At 40.4% G+C, this 18,981-nt stretch overlaps 1 long non-coding RNA gene across 3 annotated transcripts in view; it reads left to right on the forward strand.

The window, feature by feature from the left end:
* Nucleotides 1-18,981, forward strand: part of LOC120534470 — a 43,974-nt gene that overhangs the window by 6,331 nt on the left and 18,662 nt on the right. The window lies entirely within an intron of this gene.

An 18,981-nucleotide genomic window follows, 5' to 3' on the forward strand; every position in this document is an offset into this window, starting at 1 on the left:
GGTAACCTCCAACATCAAACTTTGGCACTGTATCTGATCATGTTCAGCTCTGACGGGAGAGCGTCCCCTGCGGGGCGAGAAAAGCATGTGGCCGTGATATCTTGGGCAATCAGCAGCCACCCTTTAAAATGTAGGGGGGGGTGGAGGGGATCACCACGGGGGACCACCGTGGCTGCAGGTTTTCATTCTAACCCTTTTCTTAATTGTTGACATGGTTTTGCTGCTAATTAACTTCTTTTGAATTCACTTGAATTGACTTGCGCTTGAAGACTTAGCTTAATTGTTTTTGTCCTTAATTGGCCACCAAACAATAATGAGGCAAAACGTGACCAGCAAATTATGTCCATCATACAATATTTGAGAATAAGGAAAGATGAAGGTCTCAGGAATGCTGATCTGCTCAGGTCCACAAAACATGTCAGAAACATCTGCAGTTGCACCTCGAGTGCAGCAGCAAGCCATGGTATAAAAGAATGGGTTTAATTAACAATGAGAATCGGCGCCAAATTAAGCAACTGGTTGGAGTGAAATTGGTTGGAGTTGGTCTTCCGTTGGATCACTCACTTCTCATTTCGCTTCTGTTTGGGTTCCATTTAAGGAAAGAAATGAAGCAATTCAGAGGAATGAGGAATAAATTCAGGGGAACAAATCTTAAAAAAACAAGTCCTCTAAAATTAATTCAAAAAGTTAATTAGCAGCAAAAACAGTGCACTAAATGAGAAAAGGGTTAGAATGAAAACCTGCAGCCATGGTGGTCCTCCAGGCAACCCCTATGACACACACAGCTCTGATCGATCTCTCTCTCTCTCTCTCTCTCTCTCTCTCTCTCTCTCTCTCTCTCTCTCTCTCTCTCTCTCTTCCCCCCCAACCCCCCCAGAGCAGCCTTAGGTGGAAGTGTTGATCTCCGTCAGGTTCATACAGTTTTAATGTGTTCCATTAAAGAAGGTTGCACAGAAGAGCACTTCCTGCTTAAATGTATAATTGGGTTGGGGGTATATACATCACTGATGTGTTACAAAGCTAATAGGTTCTGATTTCTACCTGCTATGGTGCTGACCAAGTGTCTCATATTTCCTTTCATGTCCGCTCCTGTAGGTCTGTACACTACTATGCCAGAATTTCAAATGCTAGGCATGGCACTTGTGTGTGTGGTGGGTGTGTTTTTTTTTTTTTTTTAAATAAATGAAACTGTAATAATCTTGACAAATGAAGATCATCACTTTTCACCTGCAATATTAAAATAAGGGCAACATTTTTTTTTTTTTTTTTTGGCTGCCCCCGTTAGGGGTTGCCACAGCGGATCATCTTCTTCCATATCTTCCTGTTCTCTGCATCTTTCTCTGTTACATCCATCATCTGCATGTCCTCTCTTACCACATCCATAAACCTTCTCTTAGGCCTTTGTTTCTCTTCCCTGGCAGCTCTATCCTTGGCATCCTTCTCCCAATATACCCAGCATCTCTCCTCTGCACATGTCCAAACCAACGCAATCTCACCTCTCTGACTCTGTCTCCCAACCTTCCAACTTGGGCTGACCCTCTACAGCAAGGGTGTCAAACTCCGGTCCTGCAGGGCTGCAGTGGCTGCAGGTTTTTATTCTAACCATCTTCTTAATTAGTGACCTGTTTATGCTGTTAGGTCCTTTTTCCCTTAGTTTTAATTTACTTGACTCTGTCCCCTTAGTCGTGTCTTTTTCCTTAATTAGCAGCCAAACAATCACAAGACACAAAACAAGCCACCACATGACCAGCTCAGCTGTGCCCATTACACAATATCTGAAAATAAAGAAAGGTGAAGGCCCCACTAAGGCTGATCTCTCAGGTTACCAAAACATCATGACGGTGTTCTTGGAAGAAAAGAACAGAAAATCAAGTTTTGGAAATGTCTGCTTTGGCAGAATGAGAGCAGCAACAAGCCATTGAATGAATTAAAGAGTGTAATTAACAGCAAGAATTTGCTTCTCATTAAGAAACTGGTTGGAGTGAATTTGGTTGGAGTTTGATGCCCCAATTTAGCTGGTCATCCGTTGGCTCGTTTCACATCTCATTTCTGCTTGGCTGCCATTTTCATGAAGAAACAAATCAATTCAAAAGGACCGAATCCTTAAAAACCAGGCTATTAAAATAAAGGGAAAAGGAGTTAATTAGTAGCGAAAACTGATCGCTGATTAGAAAAAGGGTTAGAATGAAAACCTGCAGCCACTGCGGCCCTCCAGGACCTGAATTTGACACCCCTGCTCTAATGTCCTCCTTTGTAATCCTGTCCACCCAATGCAAATCTTTGTATCTTTTAACTCTGTCACCTCCAGCTCTGTCTCCTGCTTTCTGGTCAGTGCCACCGTCTCCAACCCATATAACCGCTGGTCTCACTACCGTCCTGTAGACCTTCCCTTTCACTCTTGCTGATACCCATCTGTCACAAATCACTCCTGACACTCTTCTCCACCCATTCCACCCTGCCTGCACCCTCTTCTTCACCTCTCTTGCACAATAATAATAATCCACTATGTTCCACAATAAGTGCAACATATAATTTTGAATAATATTTTAAAAGTACAGTATGTTGACCCATTGATGTGGTTCTGTAATGTAGCTAACAAAATGTGACCAGTAATCTTGGGTCTAACACATGTGATCTATTTATTTTACTCAACTTTTTGGCAAGTAATTGTAATACAGTTAAGGCTGGGCAATATGGACTTAAATTGATATTGCAATTATTCTGAAGCAGAATACAATATTCAGTAGATCTTTGTTCTCAAAACACCTTAAAGATTGAATATCAGCACTGTGTAAACCATAAATGTGCTGTGTTTTCTCACATTGATAATCTAAAATATTAGCTGCAGAAACTGACCACTGCCCCAACCAAAAAAAAATTCGAAACCGTTCCATGAATAGCCATGCCTCAAGGAAACATCTAGAATAACATCCATCCATCATCCAACCCACTATACTGTATCCTAACTACAGGATCAGGGGGGTTCTGCTGGAGCCAATCCCAGCCAACACAGGGCGCAAGGCAGGAAACGAATCCTGGGTAGGGTGCCAGCCCACCGCAGGGCACGCGCACACACACCAAGGACACACTGAGGACAATTTAGAATCCCCAATGCACCTAAACTGCATGTCTTTGGACTGTGGGAGGAAACTGGAGTACCTGGAGGAAACCCATGCAGACACGGGGAGAACATGCAAACTCCACGCAGGGAGGACTCGGGGAAGGGGACCCAGGTCTCATTACTGCGAGGCAGCAGCGCTACTACTGCGCCACCCCTTAGAAAAACATGATTTTCCCAAACATTTTTATTTTGTGACTCTACTTATTAGAGTTTCCATTGCGTGATTTGCATTCAAAACTTTGTTGGCACCAGTGTCTGCCAGTCAGAGAACATTACTACTATCTCTGTCTCTGCTTGACTGTTTTACGTAAGGAAAGACAAAGCTCTTAACACTAGAATTACCAGAGCCTACGAAAAAACTCGTAATTCCGTCCCACCTTAAACTGCTTCTTAAATCCCTTCACACCTCTCCGCCAGCGCCCTTTGTCTTCTAAATGTGCTGATAAAGAGAAGCCGGCTATTCCATCCCCCCACCAATTTAGAACGTGCACGAACTTCTCTCAGCTCATGCCTTGATTGAGTATCTGGGAGTGAAGTGGAGATTTAGAGTGAAATAATAGATCGTTGTTTGGAACACACGCATTTCATGTCTGTTCCGTTTCTACAGTAATCTGTGTCAACACATTGTTAAAACAGAAACTTTTTTTATATTCTAGTAGTAGATGACAAAATGTAGGCATAAACTATATAATGTATGAAGCCTGAAGTCCAAATAGCAAAGAAACATTTTCACAAGAATAACACAATTGCACTTTTATTCAAACATATAACTGCAGAAAGAAAAAGCCGCCTTAACATGCGACATTGACACCAGTTTACTATAACTGACTCCGTGGTTCAATAGATACAGCCCCCGCTTGGGAATCAAGGGGTCACGGGTTCGATCCTGCGCCCCTCCCTTTTGAGAAGTAAACTGTTCTTAGTCTTACTGTTTTAGAATAAAAGCATACATTTGATTTCAGTCTGTAACAGCCGGTGCAATTTATGATCTTTGTAAAGGTTAGCTTTTTTTTTTATTCACTTTTCACTCTCTCAGTCGCGTTCAGAATCAATCCATACAACCCCATCTGACACGGCTGTTTTCACTAAAGACGCTATAGCTCTGCAGTGTACCACGATGCATACTAACGCCCCATCCCCGGTTCTGACACACAAACGCTGGCGAAGCTGCCTTCTTCGTATCTCACCGTCACTTGCTTTTCTTTTTATTCAGTTTTATTGAGTGTTCCTGCCAGTCCCGCATGTTGCTGTATGCTTTTCTTTTGCACCCAGGACATGCAGAAGAAAGAATGGTAAAGACCAGTAACTTCGGCGCTATATGCAATCATCAGACACTCCCCATCTGCCCGTGTCGCTCAAACACAGGAACATATATTGGTGTAAAAGTATAACAAAAGTGCACTTTTATTCAAGTGCACTTTTTCCATCGCCTTTTCCTGTAAGAAGCAATGTACACACTTCTCTCTATGCTGTGGTTTCTATTACACACCTGAAAGAAAGACAATATATGTGAAAATATAATCGCACTAATGCAATATTATTTGAAAACGAACAGCGTCAGATCGGGTGTGAATTTATGCAGGAACTGGAAATTCTCTGATGGGGACCTTCCCCCAGGGAAGAAAGTACAGTGTCAGGTGCTCATTCAGTGTAATAGAAACCATAGCACAGAGAGGTGTGTACACGGCAACAAGTACACGTGTCGTAAATGTAGGAAGGACGGTCCTTGGGTGTGTGGAACTGTTAATATTTGAATGTGATGATTTTATATAGCACGGAATGAAAATCTTCACTTCTTAGCATTGCACCATGCAAGATGTCGTATCAATCGCCTACTGTATCTTGCTTTCTTTTTTCTTCGGTTATACAGGTAGTTTTGAATAAAAGTGCACTTGTTTTGTTTGCGAAATGAAGTGTCTGCGTGCACTTTTCGTGGCATTACACGTGTATTTTTTGAGCATGCCCGTTTGAGCAGTATAAAAGTATTGAAAAGTATAACAAAACAACGGGCAGATGGGGAGTGTCTGATGATTGCATATAGCGCCGAACTTACTGCTCTTTACTATTCTCTCCTCTGCGTGCCCTGGAGTACAAAAGAAACAGAATACAGGCGCTATAGCTCTGCGTTGTACCACGATGCATACTAACGCCCCCAAGTTCTGACACACAGACGCTGGCGAAGCTGTCTTCTTTGTATCTCACCGTCACTTGATTTTCTTTTTATTCAGTTTTATTGAGTGTTCCTGCCAGTCCCCGCATGTTGCTGTATGCTGCATAGAGAGAAGTGTGTACACTGCTTCTTACAGGAAAAGGCGATGGAAAAAGTGCACTTGAATAAAAGTGCACTTTTGTTATACTTTTACACCAATATATGTTCCTGTGTTTGAACGACACGGGCAGATGGGGAGTGTCTGATGATTGCATATAGCGCGAAGTTGGTCTTTACCATTCTTTCTTCTGCATGTCCTGGGGTGCAAAAGAAAAAGCATACAGCAACATGCGGGGACTGGCAGGAACACTCAATAAAACTGAATAAAAAGAAAAGCAAGTGACGGTGAGATACGAAGAAGGCAGCTTCGCCAGCGTTTGTGTGTCAGAACCGGGTGCGTTAGTATGCATCGTGGTACACTGCAGAGCTATAGCGCATCTTTAGTGAAAACAGCCGCGTCGGATGGGGTTGTATGGATTGATTCTGAACGCGACAGAGAGTGAAAAGTGAATAAAAAAAAAAAAAAGCTAACCTTTACAAAGATCATAAATTGCACCGGCTGTTACAGACTGAAATCAAATGTATGCTTTTATTCTAAAACAGTAAGACTAAGAACAGTTTACTTCTCAAAAGGGAGGGGCGCAGGATCGAACCCGTGACCCCTTGATTCCCAAGCGGGGGCTGTATCTATTGAACCACGGAGTCAGTTATAGTAAATTGGTGTCAATGTCGCATGTTAAGGCGGCTTTTTCTTTCTGCAGTTACAGTGGAGGAAATAATTATTTGACCCCTCACTGATTTTGTAAGTTTGTCCAATGACAAAGAAATGAAAAGTCTCAGAACAGTATCATTTCAATGGTAGGTTTATTTCAACAGTGGCAGATTGCACATCAAAAGGAAAATCGAAAAAATAACTTTAAATAAAAGATAGAAATTGATTTGCATTTCATTGAGGCAAATAAGTTTTGAACCCCTACCAACCATTAAGAGTTCTGGCTCCCACAGAGTGGTTAGACACTTCTACTCAATTAGTCACCCTCATTAAGGACACCTGTCTTAACTAGTCACCTGTATAAAAGACACCTGTCCACAGAATCAATCAATCAAGCAGACTCCACACATGGGAAAGACCAAAGAGCTGTCCAAGGATGTCAGAGACAAAATTGTAGACCTGCACAAGGCTGGAATGGGCTACAAAACCATTAGCAAGAATCTGGGAGAGAAGGTGACAACTGTTGGTGCGATTGTTCAAAATGGAAGGAGCACAAAATGACCATCAATCGACCTCGCTCTGGGGCTCCACGCAAGATCTCACCTCGTGGGGTGTCAATGGTTCTGAGAAAGGTGAAAAAGAATCCTAGAACTACACGGGAGGAGTTAGTTAATGACCTCAAATTAGCAGGGACCACAGTCACCAAGAAAACCATTGGAAACACATTACACGCAATGGATTAAAATCCTGCAGGGCTCGCAAGGTCCCCCTGCTCAAGAAGGCACATGTGCAGGCCCGTCTGAAGTTTGCCAATGAACACCTGAATGATTCAGAGAGTGACTGGGAGAAGGTGCTGTGGTCTGATGAGACCAAAATAGAGCTCTTTGGCATTAACTCAACTCGCTGTGTTTGGAGGAAGAAAAATGCTGCCTATGACCCCAAAACACCGTCCCCACCGTCAAGCATGGGGGTGGAAACATTTTGCTTTGGGGGTGTTTTTCTGCTAAGGGCACAGGACAACTTAATCGCATTAACGGGAAAATGGACGGAGCCATGTATCGTGAAATCCTGAGCGACAATCTCCTTCCCTCTGCCAGGAAACTGAAAATGGGTCGTGGATGGGTGTTCCAGCACGACAATGACCCAAAACATACAGCAAAGGCAACAAAGGAGTGGCTCAAGAAGAAGCACATTAAGGTCATGGAGTGGCCTAGTCAGTCTCCGGACCTTAATCCAATAGAAAACCAATGGAGGGAGCTCAAGCTCAGAGTAGCACAGAGACAGCCTCGAAACCTTAGGGATTTAGAGATGATCTGCAAAGAGGAGTGGACCAACATTCCTCCTAAAATGTGCGCAAACTTGGTCATCAATTACAAGAAACGTTTGACCTCTGTGCTTGCAAACAAGGGTTTTTCCACTAAGTATTAAGTCTTTTTTTGTTAGAGGGTTCAAAAACTTATTTCCCTCAATGAAATGCAAATCAATTTCTATCTTTTATTTAAAGTTATTTTTTCGATTTTCCTTTTGATGTGCAATCTGCCACTGTTGAAATAAACCTACCATTGAAATGATACTGTTCTGAGACTTTTCATTTCTTTGTCATTGGACAAACTTACAAAATCAGTGAGGGGTCAAATAATTATTTCCTCCACTGTATATGTTTGAATAAAAGTGCAATTGTGTTATTCTTGTGAAAATGTTTCTTTGCTATTTGGACTTCAGGCTTCATACATTATATAGTTTATGCCTACATTTTGTCATCTACTACTAGAATATAAAAAAAAGTTTGTTTTAACAATGTGTTGACACAGATTACTGTAGAAATGGAACAGACATGAAATGCGTGTGTTCCAAACAACGATCTATTTCACTCTAAATCTCCACTTCACTCCCAGATACTCAATCAAGGCATGAGCTGAGAGAAGTTCGTGCACGTTCTAAATTGGTGGGGGGATGGAATAGCCGGCTGCTCCTAGCTTCTCTTTATCAGCACATTTAGAAGACAAAGGGCGCTGGCGGAGAGGTGTGAAGGGATTTAAGAAGCAGTTTAAGGTGGGACGGAATTACGAGTTTTTTCGTAGGCTCTGGTAATTCTAGTGTTAATTGACTATTACCTCACAGATCATAGTACATGTGTATATTGTACACATTTTTTTTATAATTTACATCATTTGTAATGGTTCCAAATTCTGCATTTGCATGAGGGCTGCGGTTCAACTTTACAAAATTACAATTAATCACACAGTTAAAATGTGTAATCTAAATTGACAGTATTAACAGCAAATTTATCATATTTTCTTCAAGCAACTTAATAGTCTGTTTATTATAAAAGGAAATCCTGGGACGAGACTTTCTCGGAGATAATTTCGGATCCCACGAGACTTTTTGCAAAGAGATAGACGAGAAACCCAACCACCCCCCCACCCCTCTCAAACATTTAAAACCACGGCAATTCTCATTCATGTGAATGCTAACGTCGGACACAGTTCCTGCACTCTCCGCTCCAAGCGGGGTCGGAAATAAAAGACAAAGAGTTGAAGACAAAGTAGAACATCGTAAAGAGGTTCAAAAACATTGGCGCCATACACATGCAAAGCAGGTTAGAGATTATGAAAGTACTAAAATTCGAAAGTCTCAAAAAACTGATAGTAAAGATTGCATTAGCGCTACCAAATGGAAATTATTGATTAGTGAAATAACGGAACAACAAAAAAGATGGACATAGGTGATATGACAGAAGTCTGTTATTGTTGAACCCCATATTTGTAATCAAAATAAATGCATTTCCTTGAACAAGGAGAGATTATTGCAACATTCATTACTACCCCATTTCAGATTTCAATCAGGGTAGATTTGAAAGAACAAGAATTTTTAAATATGTACCATGGTTATGAATTAGAAGGGATATCCTGATAGGGTTAGTTATTTCAAGGTTTTAAATTGTACATTGTCCTAGAATGTATCATTTACCAATTATAAAATAAATCTAAATAACTATCTCAACATTCAACCGAGATGGATGGAAATATTAACCTGATGAATTTGCACGGAGCATTCTCTACTTTTATATTTCCAGTATTGTATAGGCTCGGTAAGCTATAATGCAGGCCAGCAACACACCATGTCTGCTTTGTGGAAACATGAGTGAGATATAAGGAATCGAGCGGTTCAAACCCGTGTCCTCTGCTTCAGGTCAGATATCTCACTATGGTGATCGTAAAAGCTCAATAGCGAGCATATTAGTCGCCAGGAACAGGGCTGACCCCCTGACGTTCTGTCTCACTCGGACCTATACCTCGACGGCTTCTTTTACAGGTGGACTTGATTTAACAAACATCACCAAAGTAGTGTTTACACTGCGTGTATCGTCTTTCTATGGATGTGCCACTGCACTGCATTAAGTGACTTTCTTAACCTTCAGTGTGTGAACGCAGCAACAATGACATTGATGCACAATCTCACAGAGTGCACAGAGCTCATCTGTCTGCAGCTGTAGCATGCCATGGAAATTTTAAACTCGGGATTGTCTTCTCTTATACAGTAACCTGTTTTATCTTTTAGATGCCTTAATGCTTAAACTGTCATCTTAGCAAAATCAAATCATTTCAAAATACAGCAGAGATAACCCTACCTGTTCTAAATGCTTCTTCTATTCCTCAGTCTATTTTGTTCACACTCGGCATCTTCAGCTTACATGATGTAGACAAACTTAAGTTGTGGATTTTAACGTTCAGAAGAAGTTATAGAAAATGTAAAAAGTCCAGAACATCACAATATTGGCGCTTGCATATTGATTAAATATTAAATCAAAGTCAATATATTGACAGACCTTCTCTCATTCATTTATACTTTGCACCTTTTTTGCTACGTCTGTTTCCCACTGTTTCTAAATTCACAAGCACCACTGATTGTAATAACAGTTGATGCATCACACGTTTCACCTTTTGGTTAGCCATGTTTGTAACACAGTAGCTTACCATGTGAATTAGTGCAGCCCAATCTCATACTATTCTCATCTCTCCTCTCTGACTTTGTGAATGGCTCTCATTCTGTGAGCTAGAATAACAAAGTGAAAATCACACGCCAGGAGGCTCTCCACACTTGTACCGGAAATGACAAAAAAATAAGCCATTTTAATGATTTTTTTTTTTGTTATTGTTATTGCTCAAAACACACAATACTGAATTGTGACTTTAAAAAAAAAAAAAAATAAGAACTTGGACTGCAAATAAGTCAAAACATGAAGTCGGGAGTGGCGGAGAAGTACGTAAGAGTTGTACAGGGTATGTATGCGGGAAGTGTGACCATGGTGAGGTCTGCAGTAGGAGTGACCGATGTATTCCAGGTGGAAGTGGGATTACATCAGGGATCGGCTCTGAGCCCTTTCTTATTTGCAATGGTGATGGACAGGTTGACAGACGAGATTAGACAGGAGTCGCCGTGGACTATGATGTTTGCTGATGACATTGTGTTCTGTAGCGGGAGTAGGGAGCAGGTTGAGGAGACCCTGGAGAGGTGGAGATATGCTCTAGAGAGGAGAGGAATGAAGGTCAGTAGGAACAAGACAGAATATATGTGTGTGAATGAGAGGGAGGTCAGTGGAATGGTGAGGATGCAGGTAGTAGAGTTGGCGAAGGAGGATGAGTTTAAATACTTGGGATCAACAGTACAGAGTAATGGGGATTGTGGAAGAGAGGTGAAGAAGAGAGTGCATAACGGCAGAAGGCCGCCTCACCACTTTTAAGTTTAGCTCTTGGAATTCTAAGCAGACACTCATTTGAGGATCTAAGGTTACGATTTGGAATATAAGGTGTCGGACATTCCAATATACAAGATGGAGCAAGATTATTTAAGGCTTTTTAAATCGTAAGCAGTATTTTAAAGTCAATTCTGAATGACACAGGTAGCCAGTGTAGTGACATCAATACTGGAGAAATGTGCTTGGATTTTCTTTTCCCAGTTAGGATTCTAGCAGCTGCATTCTGCACTCGTTGCAAATGATTTATGTCTTTTTTGGGTGGTCCTGAGAGGACTGCGTTACAGTAATCTAGTCGACTGAAAATAAAAGCGTAAACTAATTTTTCAGCATCTTGCAATGTTATAAGAGGTCTAACTTTTGCTATGTTTCTTAAGTGAAAAAATGCTGTCCTAGTGATCTGATTAATTTGCAATTTTAAAAATCCGGTCACACTCAACAGTTACCCCTAAATTCTTTACCTCCATCTTGACTTTTAATCCTAATAACCTCATTATATCCATTATTGCTAATTACTAAAATTTCTGTTTTCTCTTTATTTAGCTTGAGAAAATTACTACTCATCCATTCAGAAACACAAGTAAGACATTGTGTCAGTGAAACAACAGAGTCGGGGTCATCAGGTGCTACTGATAAATACAGCTGCGTGTCAACAGTCAGTGGGAGGCTGCAGTGCCGTCTTGATTTTAAAGACAAAGATGCCCTACACTTGGTGAAGGACGGTATGACCAAAATTCTATATCACAGTATTTTTCAAAATTATACCGGTTTCACGGTATTCAACAGTAATTTCCCCCCAACCCATGCATGAGTGGATGTTAACCACATTTTCCACTGCAATTTCTGCAGTAGACTGGCTAAGAATAACCTATTCCACTGTCATGAGAATTGTACAAAAAAAAAACCATTTTAATGTGCACAAAAGTATTAATAACACAGGTTTGCATGGCCTCATAAAGTGATAGTTTTCAATGGGGGGAACACTAATGAGGAGAAGGAATCGCATTGCATGACAGTTGCAGTCAAAATATAGAACCTTTTTATTGAACACATTTCGCAAACAACTTAAACTATAATTTTGACAACTTATTTTCAACCATCCAAAGAGGCGTTTAGACTTAGCAAAATATCCAGAGGTGCTTGCCAAAAGTTGTATTGCACTGAACATGGTTTTGTAAACCAGCTACACTTTCTGTTAATGTTAACCATCTCCGTTCACTGACACGTTGAAGTGACATTTTAAACAACTTTACCATCATTAAACTGCATAATATTTTAAACTACTAAATAATAACGATAAAATAAATAATTGTGCAACTTCCAGTAATAATACTATTACTTCAAGACTTCAAGCACAGGTGCATTACACAATATTCACCAAATTAAAATAAAATAAAACAAGTGCAACTTGGTGATGACGTCTTTACCAACTGAACCATCGTTAAGGCAAACTGCATTAATATGGACCTTGCTTCAAGCTAAGCTATATACATAAATAATAAAACTGCAACTTGCATTTATAATGCTATTTATGGTAAAGTGCGTCCGCAGCCTCAAAAAAAAAAAAAAAATGGTCTGTTTTTAAATCCAGTTCGCTGTGTCTGTCTCCGTGGGCACAATAGCACGACAGTGGGGAGTTGATGAGGTGATTGGGGCAAGTTGCACTCAATCGTTCTCAATTGCTTCATCGGCTTACTGCACCATGTGAATAAGGCGCTGCGCCCACAGAGACATATATTTATGGGCAGGCAGAATAGGGGGAAGGAAAAAAGAAAAGAGAGAACAGAAGGAGGTTAAAGAAGGAAAAAGCAGTCATGTGAAACGATCCAGACACCAGGAAGGAGAAGGCAGCATGAGCTGGGTCATCTGGGGGCTGGTTCACCCCACTGACTAAGCATGTAGTGTGGGATGAGCAAAATGTAAGACCTCCCAATGGATCTGAGGAGCGACTGAGTGAGCGCAAAGCAAGACGGGAGGTGTGCCAACCTCGGACGGTCTGGCTGCGCAGTGTGGTGGCAGCTAAGACGGGGTTGGCAGAAAGCAGTTCGTGCTGCAGAGGCTCCGCCAGCAATAGGGGAGCCAGGGAGACAGAAGGTGGTGTGCTGCAATCGGGTGAGGAGAGAGACTGCATTTTAACCTCTATTTTAACAGATTTATTTATTATGGATTTTATCCCCATGTTTCACTGATTTTATGGATTTGCTATTTATTTGGGTACTGTGTTTTTCTGAACACTGCACAATGGACACTTTTTTTTTTTTGGTTTTACTTTTGACTGTTTTTAACAAAAGCACTCGAGCACTTTCCACCAGCCCCTGGCTTCAATGAGATTTGTCCGCTCATCTCGGTCATAATTATCAACGGCGTTGGTTCAACAGACTCCCATGTGGGAAGAAGGAGTCTGTAGGGGACCGGCATTGTCGTACTATTACACAGTATAAAAAAAAAAAATAAATAAATAAATAAAACTAGTACAACTTGGCTTGCAGTATTATCCAATAATATAGAAACAGTATTGGTGCAGCAGTGAAAAAGCACCCCCCAAAACCCCAAAAAAACAGTTTCCCGCTGCGCCGTGTTCCGAACGTTGTTTAGGCTATTTAAACCGGTGTTCTGGTATAAGAAAAATCCATATCATAACAAAAATAAACGCTTTTTGGTATGAACCGGTATACCTCCTAGCACTACCTACACTCTGCACTTCAATTGAAGCAGGTATTGCTGCTCCAATACCAAGATGTTAGCATTTTGTTACAAATTGTGTTGTATTTAATGATAAATCAAGCAGCTGTTCATGTGTTGTGCCCTTGGTTATATTTTTTCCATTAAACCTATAAAGTTAGTGATGAAAATCTTGATGATTATTATAGACAAATGGTGAATTTAACCCATGTTTAGAATGGAAAATGAAAGATTCACCGAAGAAAAGTAAGATTTGTTTTTGAGAATGAAGGGACCATGTAGGATACAAGAAAATAATTTTAAAAATGCCTGGACATTCCCACAGTGCATTAAGCTGGTCTAAAAATTAGACCCAAAATGATTTTTTCTTTTTTTTCTTACATTTTGAGAGATCTGCTGGTCAAACCCTGAGGCAGTTTTTTGTTTGTTTTATAACATTTTGAAAAGCCCTTTTGTAGGTTTCTAAACATGGAAAAACAATTCAGCAGGCTTCATCAGTCAGAAGTGTGCTTTCTGAAAGCCTAAACATGGCAAAGCCAAAGATGCAATTTTTTTTTTCCTTTTCATTTTTTAAAGATCTGTTGTTACCAAGTGGTGTCCCCTGGACCAAACATGTTGCTTTTGTTCTGTACTGTATCTATAAAGGTACCAGTATGCAAAATTTTTAACCTAGTAAGTAGTTTAGTTTTTGAGATCTGGGACCTCAAAAATGTTGCTTACTCCCGTTTCTGAGTTCACATCGTGATATATAAAAACTAAACTTAGTGTAAAGCCATGCACATTCTCACAGCAGCACCCCCTTTTGCATACGCACATTTTCTGCTAGATTTTGCAAACTGCTGGCACCCAGCGTCCAAGCAGTGCTACTTACTGTTCCTATGAGGTGTGTTTGTTTTTTTTTTTTATTTCACATCCCTGATGTGGCTTTATCAAATACAGTGGAACCTCGGTTTGCAAGCAATCCAAAGCACTCGTATATCAAAGCGAATTTCCCCATAAGAAATAATGGAAACTCGGATGATTCGTTCCACAACCCAAAACTATTCATATAAAAATAATTAATACAAAATATAAAGTAAAAATACATAAAATTAATTAACTTGCACTTTACCTTTTAAAAAGAATCATGGCTGGTGTGAGTGAGTTTCTAAACTCATGTGGGATTCCACCCAACGGGACGACACGCGGAAGAGCGTCCCAAAGCGATCGCAGTCTCCCAGCGCTGTAGCAGTTCGCCATATAAGCGCATCCAAAAAGATCGCAAACATGCTATAAGCGCCTGCCGTCGATGGGTGATACAAGGAACATTATAAAGATCCCGCTACAATAAATAGCCACGCTGTCGCCGTTTCAAGCTGAAGGCGGCTGGTGTTGTTAAAGTACTGAGACTCGGCTTCGTGTTTTGGGACGCAAGATGGGGACTTGCACTTCACAGCGCACACACACACACACACACACACACACACACACACACACAGTCACAATGCTGTAGTAAACCGTATACGCTCGTACGGATGTTGACTATATGAGTGAGGCACACCGACTCAGACGGAGAATAGGAGACAATTGCCCTCAAGAGGAGAGAGAGAGAGACACACACACACACACACACACGAACAAGAGAGATAAGGAGAAAGAGAGCGAGGCGAGTGCGAGTGAGCAAGTGAGATGAGAGAGAGACGGGCAAGAGCGAGAGAAATAAGGAGAGAGAGAGAGAGAGAGAGAGAGACAGAGACGCGTGAGAGAGAAGAACCATCAGCTCAGTTGTGATCACATGACGCTAAGCGGACAAAGTGTATCCATACTGCTCGTATTGCAAGACATCGCTCGTTTATCCAGTCAAAATTTATTACCAAATTTTGCTCGTCTTGCAAAACAAGACCAAGTTACTCGTAAAGCGAGGTTCCACTGTACACTGAAATTAACCGCCTATCGTTTTATAAATTTAAGGCATCTGATTGCAATCAACCTGTAATCATATAATGGTCCACGGAATGGCCAAACTACTCCAAATACAATCGCTGCTTTAGCATTGTTACTCTCGGTGCACCACTCGGAGTATTTTAATCCATTGTATGTGAATGTGGAATCGCCGATGATCAGAAAGCTCTACGGCGGAGTGCATCAAGAGCAGAAAGAAATTGGGATACAGCTTCTAGCCCTAGAGAACATTTCTAGCACATAGTGCCTCAGCCATGTGCACAGTCAATTTGAACTTCTCCCATTTGGCCTTTTCCTGCACAAACCTCAAGGTTCAAAAACCGTTTCATCCCAAGGGTTACAAACGCACGCAATGAGTCTAAATGCTCCCAGTAGAACTGTTTGTACTTGTAAGTACTGTACAATGACCTCACTGTGAACTATTGTGTGTTTTTCATTGTTTTATCTTTATTGTTTTTATCATTTTATAGGAAAATAAGTTTATAGAGGATCTCATTGTACCATATAATAATAAAGGAATTCAATAGAAGAGAGCTTGTATTTACAGATGAGGACGACTGGTGTCTAAGTCGATTTAGATTTCAAAGAGCTATCTTCTTGGAGCTCTTATCATTTTTAAGATAGTAATGTATGTATATTACATTATACAGAAATTTTTAACTTCATTTAAATAATGTATGCTGTTAATAATTAAATATTTGGGGGCATGGTGGCACAGCGGGAGCGATGAACTGGCGCCCCGTTCAGGGATTGTTCCTGCCTCGCGCTGCATGCTTTGCTGGGACTGGTGCAACCCTGGATGGATAGATAGATGGAATAATTAAACACATATTACGAAGATATTTCAATGTTCCTTAAATGTTTTGAAGAATTGGTGTTCTCCGCTTACAGATGGTTTGACATTTTATTAAAGAACTTTTGCGTGGCGATTGGTTACGTGGAGAAAGAAAAGGATGGACAGGAATTGGGAGTTAGTACATTTTGAAAGAAACAGTACTGCTGCAGTAAATTATTTTATCGAAGGTCACACATGGCGCAGCAAGAATCTTGCGAGAAGCAGGAACAATCTCTAGACAAGGCGCCAGATCATCACGATCACTGCGCCACCGTGTTCCCATGTTTAATACATGCCTTAATCTCCCATCCTCATGAAAATATAAAGTATTCATCTTAGTATTTAAATTGTTCAGAGAGCTGTAATATCATGAATGTAATGGATTCTGTGTCCTGTCGGCATAAAAGAAAGCCCGTTTAAGAAGCGCATAGTAATTTTCGCACAGAGCACATAGAAGCACACATACAATAAGAAGCATTTAACATGCTGCTTTAGTTACAATGGGATCTGAGATACTAGTAAATTTAACATCGATTGTAAGATTAAGTTTACGACTTTGTATTTTAATGACAAAATTAAGTTACGATCTCAAAGTGGACATTGACTTTTTTTTCCCCACTTCATTCTTTTTTTTTTTTTTTCTCTGTACGTTTCCATATGACACTCAGATGGTAGGCAATGACTCGCCTTTTCATGGCAATTTTGATATCTGACCTTTTTTTTTTTTTATTTTGGGCACCGTGAGACTTTCTGGACTTGCGAGTTTCTCCTCCTCTCTGAATCACTCGATCAACTTCCTTTTCATTGAATTTTTTTTCCTCGTGTCTTTGTCTTTTAACCAAACACTAAATGGGGAAGTTGATTATTTATATTGATTTGCATATTAAAATATGCAAAATTATGGGGGGAGTCAGTGTGGGACGGCAGGCATGTGTGTTACTTTAACACTGACTGGGGGGATTTATGGAGCTGAAGTGTGTGGAATTTGGCTCACCGCACAGTTTTGTGCATCTGAATTTTTTTGTGTATGCAAATTTCCACTTTTGTCCATACACCATGTTTTAGTGCTACACACACCGTTTATGCATAAGGCCCCTGGTCTTATGAAACTGATGAAAACAATAAAGCAATGTCAAATCTGACACACCTCTACCCTCACAAAATTGGCTGTACCTTGGAAAGTGGGTAACATGGGTACACCTGTTTGGTGGGTTGTGGGGTTTTTTTTCCCAGAATGTGTGGGATTTATGGAAAATCAATTGATTTGACATGGAATGACCCAGGTACATTTCCTAATAGTTAACTTTTTTCCTCCAATGTTTTGCTACGATCATGTTTGATTTATTTATTTAATTATTTTTATAACTGTTGCTTCACAATAATGCTGATTTTTATACTGTTTGACTGGGTCAGGATATATTGTCAAGAGCACCTGGTGTGGGTGACTGCCATATTCCAACAGGGGTTAGCAGCTTAGAAGAAACGTTTTCAAAAAAAGGCAGTACTGTGATCGACCACCTACTTTGGTGACTGGCACGGGTATGGCTCAGATCTGAAGACAATCATTTAATCTGCTTTTGCAGAGCTAGTAAGTCTCTTTGCTTGAGGTCGCTGTACATGTGCAGGTAAGGCTTTATATGTGAGGCACTATAAAGCAGTTACCTAGCACTAATATAAACGTCATAGTCGACAGTAACTGTAGCATAGGCAAATTAAAATAATCAAGATGGGAATCTCTGTGATTGCATATTCAAGGTATTGTTATAAAAGCACCTAAGCTCCAGAAATGCTGACAATGCTGTTGAGACTTTAACTGCCCGTTATTTTGAAGGTTTACTAATCTATAATATAGAAAGTCCAACATCTGTATGTCTGTCCGCTTTTTCACGAGAGAACTACTTAACGGATTTAGATTTTTTTTTTTAATTTATTTTATTACTATTTGCTTGAACATTCCAGTTGATTTTTGTGACTTCTGTCATCATGTTAAGTATCATGGTTCGCGTAATTTGCACTAAGCCAAGACACAAGATGCAGGCCAAGGGGAGGGGAAAGTGTGACATCAGGAGTGGGGAGCCAGGCAGGGACTTCCTCACTCATGTGCTAGCCTTGGAGTGCACCTTGCCTCCACTTAGCCTGCGAAGAACAGAACTACTTGACGGATTTAGATCTGTTTTTTTCTATAATTTGCTTGAACATTTCCAATTTTGCCACTTCCTCCCTCACTCGTGTGCCACCCTCCATTACAGTCGGCCTACCTCTGGCCATATTTTGGAGCATACCTTGCCTCCACTTGGCTAGTGACACCTGTTTTTGTTTGTTGATTTTTTTTTTACAGTTTGTCCTGTTTCGCTACTACACAGGTAGCTTTGGCACAAGTTTTGCTTTCTGCAAGCAAGTCTTCATAGTGTTTTAGCTTAAAGAAAATGCATTTATTTTGCAGATTTTAGTATTTGACCGGATAATGGACATGTTTTATACAACGTGAATTTTTCTTTTTCCTATGGATGTTTTTCATATTGTTTTCTGTTGTACAGCAGTGGTGGTCATTTACATTCCATTATACACTAAACTGTTTTCCCTCATTCCGCATGAAAACATGCAATTTAAAAATGTGTTGCTCATCACTACAAACCACATGAAGTAACATTCTTTTTATTTCCATATTTGTATTTCTGTAGGTTTACAAAACCGTGGTGGCTGTGATGGATCAGTGGGTGCATTA

The sequence above is a fragment of the Polypterus senegalus genome, chromosome 8 (genome assembly GCF_016835505.1).
Source record: "Polypterus senegalus isolate Bchr_013 chromosome 8, ASM1683550v1, whole genome shotgun sequence".
Lineage (NCBI taxonomy): Eukaryota > Metazoa > Chordata > Cladistia > Polypteriformes > Polypteridae > Polypterus > Polypterus senegalus.